Below are 17,747 nucleotides of genomic sequence, written 5' to 3'. Positions count from 1 at the left end.
GATCATGATGTGAGCCAAAGTCGGACACTTAACCAACTGAGCCACCCAGGCACCCCTAAAGATTATTATTTTTATTATTGATGGTGTGACAGAGCTAGAAAAAGTCTGTCATAAAGTTTAAGTTGGTTTATCACAATGTGGTATCTAAGAGGATCTTTCTGTATTCTTTCCTGCTATATTTTTTGTATTAGTGTCTATTACTCTACTGGAAGTCCCACTTTCAAAGTTACACTACTACTAACATTCTAAGTCCATATTGCCTTCACTGATAAAACTGGCTCCTGTTCAGTCTATCTGCATCATGCATTTCACCTAGAGGGTTTACCTGCCACAGAACCTATACTTCATTGAGTTCCCTGCTACTCAACAATATATAATAGGTCTTGGGAAGTAAACATCTGCTAACCAATTGCTCAAGAACATATATCAGCTCTTCTTTATATGATCTCTAAACCTACCCCATAAAATCTTCCTGCCTCTAACCCAAATCACCCTCTTTATACACAATTTTCTGGTCTCATCTTTTCTGCTTTGACATACCATCTCTAACTCTTAATCTATCAAGTCTAATCTCCATGTTTTGGCTCATATTATTTGTTTTTCCTGGGCTATTCATCTTACTCCCCATAACATGGTAATTCTCCCATTCTCAAAAATAATCACATATTTTAATAATCTGTTATAAAAAATTTAAATATTTCCAAAAATCTTCCTTAAACCAACCATATATATCATTCTAATTACTCCATGCCCCCACAATACATACAATGCAGTTTACCTTGCATTTATTTATCAGTTCTTTTTACCAGTCCTTTGGTTGTCCAGTATATGCTTTACCTTCTGAAGTAGACTTTAACTCCCCTCAGGGAAAACCCTAACATGTCTTCTTATGTGTCCCTCACAACACCTACTGACTGCTCTATAGACGTGCTATCTAATAAATGCTTGATGAATAAATGGTTTCTCATTGCCTACACACACACACACACACACACACACACACACACTTAAATATGAAACTTACTGAATTTGTCGAAAATAAAAGATATGAGGCCAGGAAAAGCAATAAATTATAACTCAAAAGCCTAAGTAAATTTAATAAAATGTCTTATTAAAATTAATACAATAAACACTATACTAAAAAAGGTACAATGAAAGAACATTAACTTAAATATTAAGAAATAAAATGTTGAGGAGAAGAGCTAATATGGCGGCATAGTAGGACCCCAGGCTGATCTTATCAAACACAACTAGATAACTATCAAATCATTCTGAATACCCAAGAAATCAACCTGAGGACTGACACAACTAGAAGGGGAGAAGAGGCCACATAGAGGAAGGTAGAAAGTACAGAGCCATGGTTTGGGAAGTGAAAGATCTCTGGTGCTATGGTGTGTGAGGCAGGGAGGGGGAGGGGCAGGGAGGAAGCCCTGGTCTCAGAGAAAGGCAAAGAGAGATAGGAGCGTACAGGGGAACACACGAGGAGAACACTTCCCTAAAGCCACTGGCTGGGGCCTTAGAAGTCTACTGTTAGGCTGGGTTAGAGCCCTTAGAGAGTACTGCCCTACTCCTGGAGAGAAGGCAGGCAAACAAACCCAGTGGTGGTGGGGCAGATGGCATGGAAACAGACATTTGAAGAACTGAGACATACAGGGGAGAGATTATTCGCTCTGCTTGGAAAACATCCCTGAGATGTGAGAGGTAGCATTCACAGAGACACCTTTCCAGGGACAAAGGAACCTGCCTTGTCATTTCCCTCCCCAACTCCACAGCATAAAAGTCTCGCCACCTGTCTAGGGCACCTCTGCCCCACACTGTTTGCCTAAGCAGCTTGCTCCAAGTCCCATACCCCTTGACTCCAGCACTGCTACCCTTCTCTCCCTCAGTCCCAGTGCAATGGGACCCTTCCCAAGAAGACCCGCACAGGCCCCTACATACACCACTTCCCTAAAGACTGGAGTTTTTAAAGTCAGGAGGCTTGGCTGGGATAGACCCAGAAGGGCACTGTGTTGCTACTGGAGAGAAGACAGGCAAACAACCTGGGAGCAGGCAGCTTGAAAACTATCCAAAAGAATCCAATATGGCGGGGAAGTAGGCGGTCCCGAAGTTACATCATCCCTCAAACACAGCAGTGTTGAGGCCAGAGGACTTAGAATTCCAAGAGCCAGGGCTGCAGAGTGACAGGGATGTCTCCAGGGGCCCACGGGGACAACCTGGCAGGCCATAGGTGCGTGATTGCAAACTGGGAAAGATAAAACGGGTGGCGTAGGCACGGAGGGGATGGATCCCCTTCTGTGAAGAAACAAAAGTAAAAGAAAGAGGCTGCAGAAGTGTAAGATAGTATTTGGACAACAAAAAACCACACACCATGAATCGGAAAAAAAACAGAGAAAGATCCAATCTCTAACTGCGGGGCTTTCTCCGGACTGGGGCCAGCTCCCCTGTTCGACCACCTGGGAAGGAGGAGAGCCAGCCACGGGCTCAGTAACTAGCTCAGAGACGCAGTCCACATGGGAGAAAACAACCCCCTCCCTTGAGTGCTGTGGGAAGAAGGTATATACCTCTCCAAGGACAAAGATCCCTACCTGCACCCGCCAGCTAGAGACCTTTTATTGGCGGGGCGGAGCGCCACTTCCCTTGTACCAGGGAGAGCGGAGCGGGATTAAGATGTCAGGGTTTGAATCCCAGATGAGCACCAGGGAGGCAAAAGAAACTGTGTAGAACGGGCGGGGAGAACAGCCTGCTGTTCTGAGAGGTTTCTCCCTGAGACCAGGAACACGACAGGGATGTCTACTCTCACCACTGTTGCTTAACATAGTGTTGGAAGTCCTAGCGTCACAAATCAAACAACAAAATGAAATAAAAGGCATCCAAATTGGCAAATAATAAGTCAAACTTTCACTTTTTGCAGATGACATGATACTCTACATGGAAAACCCAACAGACTCCACCAAAAAGCTGCTAGAACTCATACATGAATTCAGCAAGGTTGGAGGATACAAAAGCAACGTAGAGACATTGACTGCATTTCTATATACCAATAATGAAACAACAGAAAGAGAAATCAAGAAATCAATCCCATTTACAATTGCACCAAGAACCATAAAATACCTAGGAATAAACCTAACCAAAGATGTAAAAGATGTATATGCTGAAAACTAAAGAAAACTTACGAAAGAAATTGAACAAGACACAAAGAAATGGAAAAACATTCCATGTTCATAGATTAGAAGAATAAATATTGTTAAAATGTCAATACTACCCAAAGCAATCTACACATTCAATGCAATCCCAATCAAAATTGCACCAGCATTCTTCTCAAAGCTAGAACAAACAATCCTAAAATTTGTACAGAACCACAAAAGACCTTGAATAGCCAGGGTAATGTTGAAAAAGAAAACCAAAGCCAGAGGGATCACAATCCCAGACTTTAGCATCTACTACAAAGCTGTAATCATCAAGACAGCAGGGTATTGGCACAAAAACAGACACATAGACCAATGGAATAGAATAGAGAACCCAGAATTGGCACTACAAATGTATGGCCAACTAATTTTCGACAAAGCAGGAAAGAGTATCCAATGCAAAAAAGATAGTCTCTTTAGCATATGGTGCTGGGAGAATTGGACAGCAACATGCAGAAGAATGAAACTAGACATTTTCTTACACCATAAATAATAATAAAGTCAAAATGGATGAAAGACCTAAATGTGAGACAGGAAACTATCAAAACCCTAGAGGAGAAAACAGGCAACAACCTCTTTGACCTCAACTGCAGCCATTTCTTGCTCGACACACCTCCAAAGGCAAGGGAATCAAAAGTAAAAATGAACTATTGGGACCTCATCAAGATAAAAAAGCTTCTGCACTGCAAAGGAAAACAATCAACAAAAATAAAAAGCAACTGACGGAATGGGAAAAGATATTTGCAAATGACGTATTGGATAAAGGGTTAGCATCAAAAATCTATAAAGAACTTACCAAACTCAACACCTGAAAAACAAATAATGCAGTAAAGAAATGGGCAGAAGACATAAATGGACACTTTTCCAAAGAAGGCATCCAGACAGCCAACAGACATATGAAAAGTTGCTCAACGTCACTCATCATCAGGGAAATACAAATCAAAACCACACTGAGATACCAGCTAACCCCAGTCAGAGTGGCTAAAATTAACAACTCAGGAAACAACAGATGCTGGCAAGGATGTTGAGAAATGGGAACCCTGTTGCACTGTTAGTAGGAATGCAAACTGGTGCAGCCCCTCTGGGAAACAGTGTGGAGATTCCTCAAAAAATTAACAATAGAACTACCCTACAACTCAGCAATAGCACTGCTAGGAATTTATCCAAAGGATACAGGAGTGCCGATACATAGGGGCACATGTACCCCAATGTTCATAACAGCACTTTCAATAATACCCAAATTATGTAAAGAGCTTAAATGTCCATTAACTGATGAATGGATAAAGAAGATGAGGTTTATATATACAATGAAATGAGAAAGAATGAAATCCTGCCATTTGCAGCAACGTGGATGGAACTGGAGGGTATTATGCTAAGTGAAATAAGTCAGTCAGAAAAAGACAGATATATGTTTTCACTCATATGTGGAACTTGAGAAACTTAACAGAAGACCATGGGTAAAGAGAAGGGGGAGAAATAGTTACAAACAGAGAGGGAGGGAGGCAAACCATAAGAGATTCTTAAATAGAGAGAAAAAACTGAGGGTTGATGGAGGGGAGCGGGGGAGAGAGGAAAGGGGCATTGAGGAGAGCACTTGTTGGGATGAGCACTGGGTATTGTATGTAAGTGATGAATCACGGGAATCTACCCCCAAAACCAAGAACACAGTGTATACATTGTATGTTAGCCAACTTGACAATAAATTATATTAAAAAAAAAAAAAAGAAGAAGAAAAGAAAACAACTATCCAAAGAATTCCTGGGACACACAGGAGGGAAACTATTCTCTCTTCTCAAACTCCTTCCCTAAGGACAACAAGCACTGAGACCCCTCTCCAGGGACAGAGGAGCTGCATGGTGCCATTTTCCTCCTCGACTCCTGAGCATAAACATAGAAATGCCTGATGTAAACACCACAATGTAAACCACCTACAATGGCTGCCTAACTTGCTTACACCAGGTCCAACACCTCTGAACTGTGTACCTACTGCTCTTCTAGGTCATGTTTGACTCAGACCCAGGGTGGTGCGGCCCTTCCCCAGAAGACCAGCAGAAACCAGTCCACATCAAGGGACAAGAGAGTTCTGCAAAGCTTCACTTCTACTGGAAGTAGTATCAGGTCTCACTGAACAAGCAGACCACAGAGCACATTTAGTTGAAACTTGCCACACACAGGCCAAGGAATAAATACTGCCCAATGCAGGCAAGGAGAGCCTCTGCAGACTACCGGTCTGAAGGATAGAGCAGCCAAAACAAGCAGTAGATTGCACACAGCACACACCAGAGATACTCCCTAAAGCACCAGGCCTGGGACACTATATGACTTCTTCATAAAGCCATTACTCTCAGGAGCAGGGAACATAACAGGTTTTCTAACACAGAGAAGACGACAGAGCCTTAGACAAAAAATCATCCCAAATGAAACAACAAGGTCACAGACAGAGATCTCAGTGAAAAAAAAACATAGTAATATGCATGATATAGTATTAAAGCAACAATCATCACTGAGCTTGAGAAAAGAATGGAAGACTTCAGGGAGACCCTTACCACAGAAATAAAGGAGTTAAAAAACAATCAGAAGGAAATGTAAAATGTAATAACAGAGATTCAAAACAGACTGAATGCAATGACACACAGAAGCAGCACAGGAACAAATCAGCAATATAGAAGATTAAATAATGGACAGATATGAACAAAAGAGAGAAAGAAGAATTCTGGATCACAAGAATAGACTTAGGGAACTCAGTGACTACATCAAACACAATACAGTAACATTTGTATTATTTAAGTCTCAGAAGAAAAGAAAGAAAAGGGGGCAGAAAATTTATTTCAGGAAACAATAGCTGAAAACTTCCCTAATCTGGGGAAGGAAACAGATATCTATATCCCGAAGGTAGCACAGAGAACTCTAATCAAAATCAACTAAAGCAATCCAACACCAAGCCATATGGTAATTAAGTTTGCAAAATATAGATATAAACAAACAAACAAACAGAACAGAAAGTGGCAAGACAAAAAAGAAGTAGCTAATTTACAAGGGAGGACCCATAAGACTACCTGCAGATCTGTCCACAGAAACTTGGCAAGCCAGAAGGGGCTGACATGATAAATTAAACATGATTAATGGGGAAAATATACAGCCAAGAATACTCTATCCAGTAAGGCTAGCATTCAGAATAGGAGAAATAAACACTTGCCCAGAAAAACAAAACCAGAAGCAATCTGTGACCACTAAACCATCCCTAAAAAAATAATAAAGGAAACTCTTTGACTGGAAAGGAAAACCAAAAGTGACAAAGACAAGCAAGATACAGAGAAAATCTCCAGAAATAACAAGTAATAAAATGGCAATAAATACATATCTATCAATAATTCCTCTGAATGTAAATGGACAAAATGCTCCAATCAAGCGACATATAGTGTCAGAATGGATAAGAAGAGACATATAGTGTCAGAATAGATAAGAAAACAAGACCCATCTAAATGCTGCCTATAAGAGACTCATTGTAGACCTAAAGACACCTGCAGATTGAAAGGGAGGGGATAGAGAAATCTTTATCATGCAAATGTCATCAAAACAAAGCCATGATGGCAATACTTAGGTAAACTAGACTTTAAAGACTGTAACAAGAAATGAAGGTCACTGTATCATAATAAAGGAGACTATCCAACAAAAAGATCTAACAATCGTAAATATTTATGCCTCCCACATGAAGGAACCCAAAGGTATAAAACAATTAATAACAAACATAAATAGAACTAATGAATAATACTACAATGATAGTAGGGTACTTTAACATCCCATTTCATCCTAAAGCAGAATACACATTCTTTTGAGGTACACATGGAACACTCTCCAGAATAGATCAAATACTAGGTCACAAATCAGGCCTCAACAAGTACAAAATAACTGAGATCCTACCATGCATTTCTTCTGACCACAAGGCTGATATTTGAAGTCAATCACAGGAAAAAACTTGCAAAGACCACAAATACATGGAAGTTAAACAACATGCTACTGAAGAATGAATGGGTCAACCATGAAGTAAAACAAGGAATTAAAACAAAATAAAACAAAACACTGAATCAAATAAAACCAAGACAGTCCATAACCTTTGGAATGCAACAAAAGTGGTCCTGCAGGGGAAGTATATAGCAATATAGGCTTACCTCAAGAAGCAAGACAAATCTCAAATAAATCACCTAACCCTACACCTAAAGGAGCTACCAAAAGAACAGGCAAAGCCTAATGCCAGCAGAAGAAAGGAAATAATAGAAGAGCAGAAAGAAATGATAAGAAAACTAAAAAAATTCAGAACAGATCAAGAAACCAGGAGCTGGTTCTTTGAAAAACATAAATAAAATTGATAGCCCCCTAGCTAGACTTATCAAAAAGAGAAAGGACCCAAATAAAATCACAAATGGGAAAAGAGGTTTAACAACCAACACCACATAAATACAAACAATTATCTCAGAACATTATGAAAAACTATATGCCAACAAATTGGGCAAACTGGAAGAAAATTTATGAATTCCTAGAAATATATAAATGTCAAAAACTGAAACAGGAACAAATAGAAAACTTGAATGAAGTGATAACCAGCAAAGAAATTCATTTAGTAATCAAAAATCTCCTATAAACAAAAGTGCAGGATCAAACGGCTTCACCAGGAATTCTATAAAACATTTAAGAGGAGTTAAGACCCTATTCTTCTCAAACTATTCCAAAAAGTAAAAATGGAAGGAAAACTTCCAAATTGATTCTATGAGGCCAGCATTAACTTGATTCCAAAACCAGACAGAGACAAAACAGAGAAGTACAAGACAATATCCCTGATGAACATGGATGGAAAAATTCTCAACAAAATACTACCATATTGAATCCAACAGTACATCAAAACAATCATTTACCATGATCAAGTGGGATTTATCTGGGATGCAAGGATGGTTCAATATTCAAAAATCAATCAATGTGATACACTACATTAATAAAAGAAAGGATAAGAACCATATGATCCTTTGAAAAGATGCAGAAAAAGCATTTGACAGAGTACAACATATATTCATGATAAAAGCCTTCAACAAGGTAGAGTTAGATGGGATATACATCAACATAATGAAGGCCATATTTGAAAAAACCCACACCTAATATCATCCTCAATGGGGAAAAACTGAGAACTTTACCTCTATGGTCAGGGACAAGACAGGGAGGTCCACTCTCACCACTGTTATTTAGCACAGTGCTGGAATTTCAGGCCTGAACAATGAGGCAACAAAAAGAAATAAAAGGCATCCAAATAGGTAAGGAAGAAATCAAACTTTCACTATTTGCAGATGACACCTTACTCTACACAGAAAATGTAAAAGACTCTACCAAAAAATTGCTAGAAGTGATACTTGAATTCAGTCAAGTCACAGGATACAAAATTAATGTACAGAAATTTATTGTGTTTCTATACACAAATGATGAAGAAACAGAAAGAGAAATTAAGGAATCAATCCCATTTACAATTGCACCAAAAAACCATAAGATACCAAGGAATAAACCTAACCAAAGAGGTTAAAGATCTGCAATCTGAAACCTATAAAACACTAATGAAAGAAGTTGAAGATGACACAAAGAAATGGAAAAAACATTCCATGTTCATGGATTGGACAAATATTGTTAAAATGTCTATACTACCCAATGCAATCTACACATTTAATGCACTCTCTATTAAAATACTATCAATATTTTTCACAGAGCTAGAACAGTCCTAAAATTTGTATTGAACTACACAAAGTCCCTGAATAATCAAAGCATTTGAAAAACAAAAGCAAAGCAGAAGGCATCATAATTCTGGACATCAAGTTGTATTACAAAACTGTAGTCATCAAGACAGTATAGTACTGGCACAAAAACAGATACATAGATCAGTGGAATAGAATAGGGGTTCCTGTGGGTGGCTCAGTTGGATAGGTGTCTTCAGGTCATGATCTCACAGTTTGTGGGTTTGAGCCCTGCGTCAGGCTCTGTGCTGACAGCTTGGAGCCTGGATCTTGCTTCGGATTCGGTGTTTCCCTCTCTCTCTCTCTCTGTCCCTCTACTGTTCGTACTCTGTCTCTCTCTCTCAAAAATAAATAAGCATTTAAAAAAATTTTTAAAAAATCAATAGAACAGAATAGAAAATCCATATATGATCCCACAACTATATGGTCACTTAATCTTCAACAATGCAAGAAAGAATATCCAGTGTATAAAAGACAGTCTCTTCAACAAATGGTGTTGGGAAAACTAGACAGCAACATGTGGAAGAAGGAAACTGGACAAGTTTCTTACACTATACACAAAAATAAAGTCAAAATGGATGAAAGACCTAAATGTGAGACAGGAAACCATTAAAATCCTAGAGGAGAACACAGGCAACAATCAACCATATGGTTGTCAACCATATGGTTTGACATCAACCATAACAACTTCTTACTAGATATGTCTCCTGACACAAGGGAAACAACTGCCAAAATAAACTATTGGGACTTCATCAAAATCAAGACCTGCTGCACAATGAAGGGAACAATCAAAAAAACTGAAAGGCAACCTACAGAATGGGAGGTGATATTTGCAAATGACATATCTGAAGAAGGATTAGTATCCTAAATCTATGAATATCTTATAAAACTCAACACCCAAGAAATAATCCAGTTAAGAAATGGGAAGAAATGAACATTTTTTTTTCCAAAGACACACAAATGGCCCAACATGGAAAGATACTCAACAACACACATTACTACGGAAATACAAATCAAAACCACAATGAGATACCACCTCACACCTGTCAGAAAGGATAAATTTTTTTTATTATATGAAATTTATTGTCAAATTAGTTTCCATACAACACCCAGTGCTCATCCCAAAAGATGCCCTCTTCAATGCCCATCACCTACTCTCCCCCCCCCACCCCCCATCAACCCTCAGTTTGTTCTGTTTTTAAGAGTCTCTTATGCTTTGGCTCTCTCTCCCACTCTAACCTCATTTTTTTCTTTTTTTTTTCCTTCCCCTCCCCCATGGGTTTCTGTTACGTTTCTCAGGATCCACATAAGAGTGAAAATATATGGTATCTGTCTTTCTCTGTATGACTTATTTCACTTAGCATCACACTCTCCAGTTCCATCCACGTTGCTACAAAGGGCCATATTTCATGCTTTCTCATTGCCACGTAGTACTCCATTGTGTATATAAACCACAATTTCTTTATCCATTCATCAGTTGATGGACATTCAGGCTTTTTCCACAATTTGGCTATTGTTGAGAGTGCTGCTATAAACATTGGGGTACAAGTGTCCCCATGCATCAGCACTCCTGTATCCCTTGGGTAAATTCCTAGCAGTGTTACTGCTGGGTCATAGGGTAGGTCTATTTTTAACTTTTTGAGGAACCTCCACACTGTTTTCCAGAGCGGCTGTACCAGTTTTCATTCCCACCAACAGTGCAAGAGAGTTCCTGTTTCTCCACATCCTCTCCAGCATCTATAGTCTCCTGATTTGTTCATTTTGGCCACTCTGACTGGCATGAGGTGATATCTGAGTGTGGTTTTGATTTGTATTTCCCTGATGAGGAGCGACGTTGAGCATCTTTTCATGTGCCTGTTGGCCATCTGGATGTCCAGAAAGGATAAAATTAAGAACACAAGAAACAACAGGTGCTGGTGAAGATGTGGAGAAAGGGGAATCATCTTACATTGTTTATGGAATGGAAACTGGTGAAGCCACTCTGGAACAGTATGGAGGTTCCTCAAAATGTTAAAAATAGAACTACAATATGATCTAGCTATTTACCCAAAGAATACAAAAATATTATTTTGAGGGGATACATGCCCCTTGACATATATAGCAGTATTATCAAGAATAGCAAATTTTGTATAGAGCCCCAAAGTCCATTGACAAATGAATCGGAAAAGAAGATGTGGTATCTATCCACACACACACACACACACACACACACACACACACAGGAATACTACTCAGTCATAAAAAAAGAATGAAATCTTGCCCTTGGCAACAATGTGAATAGAACTCGAGGGTGTTATATTAAGCAAAATAAGTTAGTCAGACAAAAACAAATACCGTATGATTTTGCTCATATGTGAAATTTAAGAAAGAAAACAAACGGACCTAGAAAGGGAAAAAAGAGGAGAAAACCAGGAAACAGACTCTTAACTATAGAAAACAAACTGATGGTTACCAGAAGGGAGGTGGGTGAGAAGGATGGGTTAAATAGGTGATGGAGATTAAGAGAGCACTTGTTGTATGTAAGTGTTGAATCACTAAATTCTACACCTGAAACTAATATTACACTCTATATTAAGTAACTGGAGTTAAATAAAAGCTTGGGGAAAAAATATAGAGTATTTATAGTCCCCTCCCCAAAAGAAATAAAATGCCAGGATCTTTACCATTATAATACAACAATTTTAATTTATATAATGAAATAAGCCTTGATATTATTCATGTTCTAATCATACCTTTTAGATCTAGGAAAGTTTAGTGAGAAAAGTTCTAGACCTAGATGCATGAATTAGCAGATATTACGCAACTCACTTAATCTCTCAGATTGCTCATCTGTAAAATGGGAGTCAGTCCACCTTTCTTAACTTTCATGAGGCTGCTGTAACATAAATGAGCTAACATATATGGAAAATATTTTATAAAATCTAAAAGACTAATCAAACATGAAATACTTATCAAATATAAGATACTGCTACACTTCACACAGGTCAAGAGACAACTCAAAATACACATACCTAGGTTTCTGAGATCACACATTGAAAGCTCTGTGGCCATAACCACAATATCGTTGCCATTAGTGACATTAAAATTGAAGAATAATACGACATGTGATTTGTGTATTTTCTATAGAATTGTTCATGCTCTACATTCAATCTATTTTAAACCAAATAAACCAAAGTGTATTTCATGAGGGAACTAACGTGACAACTTTCAGTAAAAGTTCCACACCTACAGATTAAACTATGAAATAACATGACAATCAATTATACAGATAAGACAAAATAAGGCAACTTCTGATTACAGACCTTGACGATGACACTGTGGAAACAGCATAGCAAACTGATCTTGTCAATGGCTCTCTATTACATTTTGAGTAAAGGGGTTTTCTACAGTGAATGAAATGTATTAATGCTGAACAATCTGGAAGATACGACAAAATACTTAAAGGTGTAAGTATAAAGAAAGAAATTCTTTGTGAATTTATCCTACATCCATAAATTTGTAAGTTTTAGTGTTCTCAACATCATTTTGTGAAATCCCTAGCACTATGGAAATCATATGCAATAAAAACACAATAGTGTCCTTACTCTCAATTAACAATATTTTTGGACTTCTGCTAAAGTTGAATTTAATTCCTAACTAGAAGTTACAAAGACACCAGAAAATTTCCAAAATTCCACTTAATGCACCAATAAGCAAAATTCTGTTAATCAAAAAGAACTTATTGTTCCTCAAATTTAAAGCTTTATATTGTGGTTCGAAAAAAAAAAAAAAAAAACATTAAAAAGGATAATTCAACCTTTTGAAGAAAACTCCAGAATAAATTAATAACTCAAATTTATAAGTATTTAAAAGTTATAAGAACACCTTTGCCAGTTGTAAATGAATGTGGCTGGATTATAAACTCTCAATGCAAACTATGAATGCAAAATGCTATTATGATTTTAACATATAGAGGAGAAAAAATCTGCCTTAGTTCTTATAAAACTGTTCAACATCAAAAAAGACTGCAGAAATGAAATCCAATGTCATTTATAAAATGTACAGCTTGTTGCAAAACTTTTAATTCTTTTACTTAGTTGTATGTGCTTTGTTCTCAGACCAATCATTTCTGATTTGAACAGTATATGTTAAACTGCTACTACCCAGCTGGTTATTCTTACAAATAATTGTTTAACAGTTACTAATAAAACTTACAAAAATCACACTATCCAAAAGTCATTGTTCCAGAAACTAGCACTTTAAAAAGCCACTATATTCAATTTTGAATTGCTACAATAAAATATATTGGTAGATACATTTCCCTACTCTTACCAACTTCAAATGTTAACACATATTGTAGAATATAGCTGAAATATCAACTTCTTGCAACATTTCTTCAGGAATAAAATTTCATAAAATGATGATGTATAGCAAGTAATACTGGTTGTATCCTCAGCAACCAATTAGTCTCTTCCTCCCTGTCAAAAGAGCCATAATTCTGTTCCAATATCAGGAAGAAGGTGCCCAGAACTAGGGAAAGGATCATGGCTGATTAAAGACAACTATACCAATTTACAGCCCTATGCTGGTGATTGAATTAGAAGTGAGCTGGTTATCTAGTTTTAGCCAATGAAACAAAGCAGAGTGTACTGGGGGCTCTTGATGAAGACTCTCTAGTGTAATAATAATAATACTTATGTCAGAAAAACTCTCCTCCGTCCCACAATGATTAGATCTTTTTACTGCATGAAAACCTGTTTAGAATTGTGGCAACCATTTTGTAACTCAATACAAAAAGCTAAGAGAAGGGCAGAGCAGCTACGCCAAAGCTATGATGTGATTAAGATGCTCAATTAGTGAGAAAACCTTCAAAAACAACCACAAAACAAGTAACAAAATGGCGATAAATACATATCTATCAATAATCACTTTGGAGGTAAATGAAATAAATGCTCCAATCAAAAGACATCGGGTAACAGATAAAAAAACAAGACCCATCTATATGCTGCCTACAAGACTCATTTACATGCACACTGAAAGTGAGGGGATGGAGAAACATTTAACATGCAAATGAATGTCAAAAGAAAGACAGGATAGCAATACTTATATTGGACAAGATAGACATTAAAACAAAGACTACAACAAGAGACAAAGGACACCATATAATTATAAAAAAGATAATCTAACAAAGGGATAACAATTGTAAATGTTTCTGCACCCAACAAAAAGCACCCAAATACATAAAACAGTTAATAACAACCGTAAAGAAACTAATTGATGATAATACAATACTAGCAGGGGATTTTAACAAGCCACTTACATTGATGGACAGATTATCTAAACAGAAAGTCAACAAGGAAATGATGGCTTTGAATGACACACTAGACCAAATGGATTATACAGATATATTCATAACATTCCATCTTAAAACAGCAGAATACACATTCATTCATTTATTCATTCATTTAATCTTAGAGCACCATCAGGGAGAGGGGCAGAGGGAGAGAGAGAATCTCAAGCAGCCTCCACACTCAGCACGTAGCCCAATGCAGGGTTTGATCCCATGACACAGGAATCATGACCTGAGCTGAAATCAAGAGTCAGACACTCAACTGACTGAGCCACCCAGGTGTCCCTACACATTATTTTAAAGTGCACATGAAACATTCTCGAAAACAGATCACATATTCGGCCACAAAACAAATCTTAACAAATTCAAAAAGACTGAAGTCATATCATGTACCCCTTCTGACCACAACACTATGAAACTAGAAATTAACCAAAAGACAAAAAATTGAAACACCACAAATATCTGGAGGTTAAACAACATGCTCCTAAACAATAAATGGGTCAACCAGGAAATTAAAGAAGAAGTAAAAATAAATAAATAAATGGAAACAAATGAAAATCAAGCCACAATGGTCCAAAACCTTTGTGATGCAGCAAAAGCAATTCTAAGAGGGAAGTATATAGCAATACAGGTCTACCTCCAGACGAAAGAAAACTCTCAAATAAGAACCAGGAGAAGATACTTTGAAAAAATCAATAAAATTCATAAACCTCTAGCCAGACTTATCAAAAAGAAAAGAGAAAGGACCCAAATTAGTAAAAATTACAAATGAGAGAGGAGATATAACAACCAATACCACACAAATACAAACCGTAAGAGAATATTCTAAATCATGACATGCCAACAAATTGAAAAATCTACAGTGGAAAAATTCCTACAAACATATAACCTACCAAAACTGAAGAAGAAGTAAAATATTTGACCAGACCAATTACCACAATGAAATTCAATCAGTAATCAAAAAACTCACAACAAATAAAAGTACATGGCTAGATGGCTTCACAGGTGAATTCTACCAAACACTTAAAGAAGAGTTAACACCTATTCTTCTGAAAGTATTCTAAAAAACAGAAGAGGAAGTAAAACTTCCAAATTCATTCTTTGAGGACAGTATCACCCTGATACCAAAACCAGATAAAAACACCACAAAAAAAGAGAACTTCAAGTCAACATCTCTGATAAACATAGTTGCAAAACTCCTTGAACCAAACCATATCCAACAATACATTTAAAAAAATCATACACTACAATCAAGTGGGGTTTTTTCCTGTGATGCAAGGGTAGTTTAATATTTGCAAAACAATTAACATGACACATCATCACATCAATAGGAGGAAGAAAAAAAACATGATAATTTTTCAGAGATGATGAAAAACACATTTGACAAAGTACAACATCCATTCGTGATAAAAACCCTGAACAAAGTCTAGAGGGAACATACCTCAACAGGATAAAGGTCTTATATGAAAAACCCACAGCTAGGATCATCATACTCAATGGTGAAAAATTAAGAGCTTTTCCTGTAAGATCAGGAACAAGACAAGGAAGTCCATTCTCACCACTTTTATTCAGCATGGTACTGGAAGCTCTAGCCACAGCAATAAGAAAATAAAAAGAAATAAAAGGCATTCAAATTGATAAGACAGAAGTAAAACTTTCACTAATTGCAAATGACATAGTAGTATACATAGAAAATACTAAAGACTTCACCAAATTATTGCTAGAATTGACAAATGAATTAAGTTGCAGGATACAAAATCAATGCACAGAAATCTATTGCATTCCATTACAATAATAGTAAAGCAAAAATAATAATAACGAAGCAGCAGAAAGTGAAATTGAGAAAACAATCCCATTTACAATTGCACCAAGAACAATAAAATATCTAGGAACTTAACCAATAAGGTGAAAGAACTGTACTCTGAAAACTATAAAACAATGATGAAAGAAATTTGAGACAATGCAAAGAAATGCAAAGACATTCCATGCTCATGGTCTGGAAGAACAAATATTATTAAAAATTCTGTACTACCCAAATCAATCTATAGATCTAATGCAATCCCTGTAAAGAGCAACAGCATTTTTCACAGAACTAGAACAAACAGTCCTAAAATCTGTATGGAAGCACAAAAGAGCTCAAATAGCCAAAGCAATCTTGAAAAAGAAAAACAAAACTAGAAGTATCACAATTCCAAACTTTAAGTTATATTACAATGCTGTAGTATTCAAAATAGTATGGTACCGGCAAAAAAAATAGACACATAGGTCAATGGAACAGAATAGAAAGTCCAGAAACAAACCCACGATTATATGGTCAATTAATCTTCAACTAAGGACGAATGAATTTACAGTGGAGAAAAAAAACAATCTCTTCAACAAATGGTGCTGGGAAAACTAGACAGCAACTTGCAAAAGAATAAAACTGAACCACTTTTTCCATCATACACAACAATAAATTCAAAATGGATGAAAGACCTAACTGCATGACTAGAAACCATAAAAATCCTCTTAGAAGAGAGCACAGGCAGTAACTTCTCCAATATTGGCCAAAGCAACATTTTTCTAGGTCTCCTAGAGGCAAGGGAAACAAAAGCAAAAATAAACTTAGGGACTACATCAAAATAAAAAGCTTCTGACAGAGAAAGAAACAACAAAACTAAAAGTCAACCTACAGAATGGGAGAAGATACTTGCAAACGGCATATCCAATAAATGGTCAGTATCCAAAATATACAAAGAACTTATAAAACTCAACACCCCAAAAACAAATAATCCAATTAAAAAATGGGTAGAAGACATAACAGACATTTCTCCAAAGACACACAGATGGCTAACAGACACATGAAAACATACTCAACATCACTCATAATCAGGGAAATGCAAATCAAAACTACAATGAGATACCGCCTCACGCCCTTCAGAATGGCTAAAACCAAAAACACCAAAAACAAATGCTGGCAAGGACATGCAGAAAAAGAAACCCTCCTGCACTGTTGGTGGGAATGAAAACTGGTGCAGCCACTGTGGCAAACAGGATGGAGACTCATCAAAATGTTAAAAATAGAACTACATTACACTCCAAGAATGGTACTGCTGAGTATTTACCCCAAAATACAAAAACACTAAATCAAAAGGATACATGCACCTCTATGTTTATACCAGCATTATTTATAATAGCCAAATTATGGAAGCAGCCCATGGGTCCATGGATAGATGAATGGATAAAGAAGATATGATATAGATCTATAATGGAATATTATTCATCCTCAAAAAAAGAACAATATCTTGCCATTTGCAACAACATGGATGGAGATAGAGACCAAAATGCTAAGCGAAATAAGTAAGTCAGAGAAAGAGAAATACTTTATGATTTAACTCATATGTGGAATTTAAAAAAACAAAATAAATGAGCAAGTGAAAAGAAAAAAGAGAGACAAACCAATAAACAGTTTTAACTATAGAGAAC

At 36.9% G+C, this 17,747-nt stretch overlaps 1 protein-coding gene across 2 annotated transcripts in view; it reads right to left on the bottom strand.

The window, feature by feature from the left end:
- CHM (CHM Rab escort protein) overlaps positions 1-17,747 on the bottom strand; it is a 254,693-nt gene that overhangs the window by 163,876 nt on the left and 73,070 nt on the right. The gene's annotated exons all lie outside the window — the stretch shown is intronic.

The sequence above is a fragment of the Panthera pardus genome, unplaced genomic scaffold, assembly GCF_024362965.1.
Source record: "Panthera pardus isolate Hobbes unplaced genomic scaffold, ASM2436296v1 HiC_scaffold_27, whole genome shotgun sequence".
Classification (NCBI taxonomy): domain Eukaryota; kingdom Metazoa; phylum Chordata; class Mammalia; order Carnivora; family Felidae; genus Panthera; species Panthera pardus.
The sequence above is the reverse complement of the archived record's forward strand: the minus strand, read 5'-3'. Positions and strand labels throughout refer to the sequence as shown.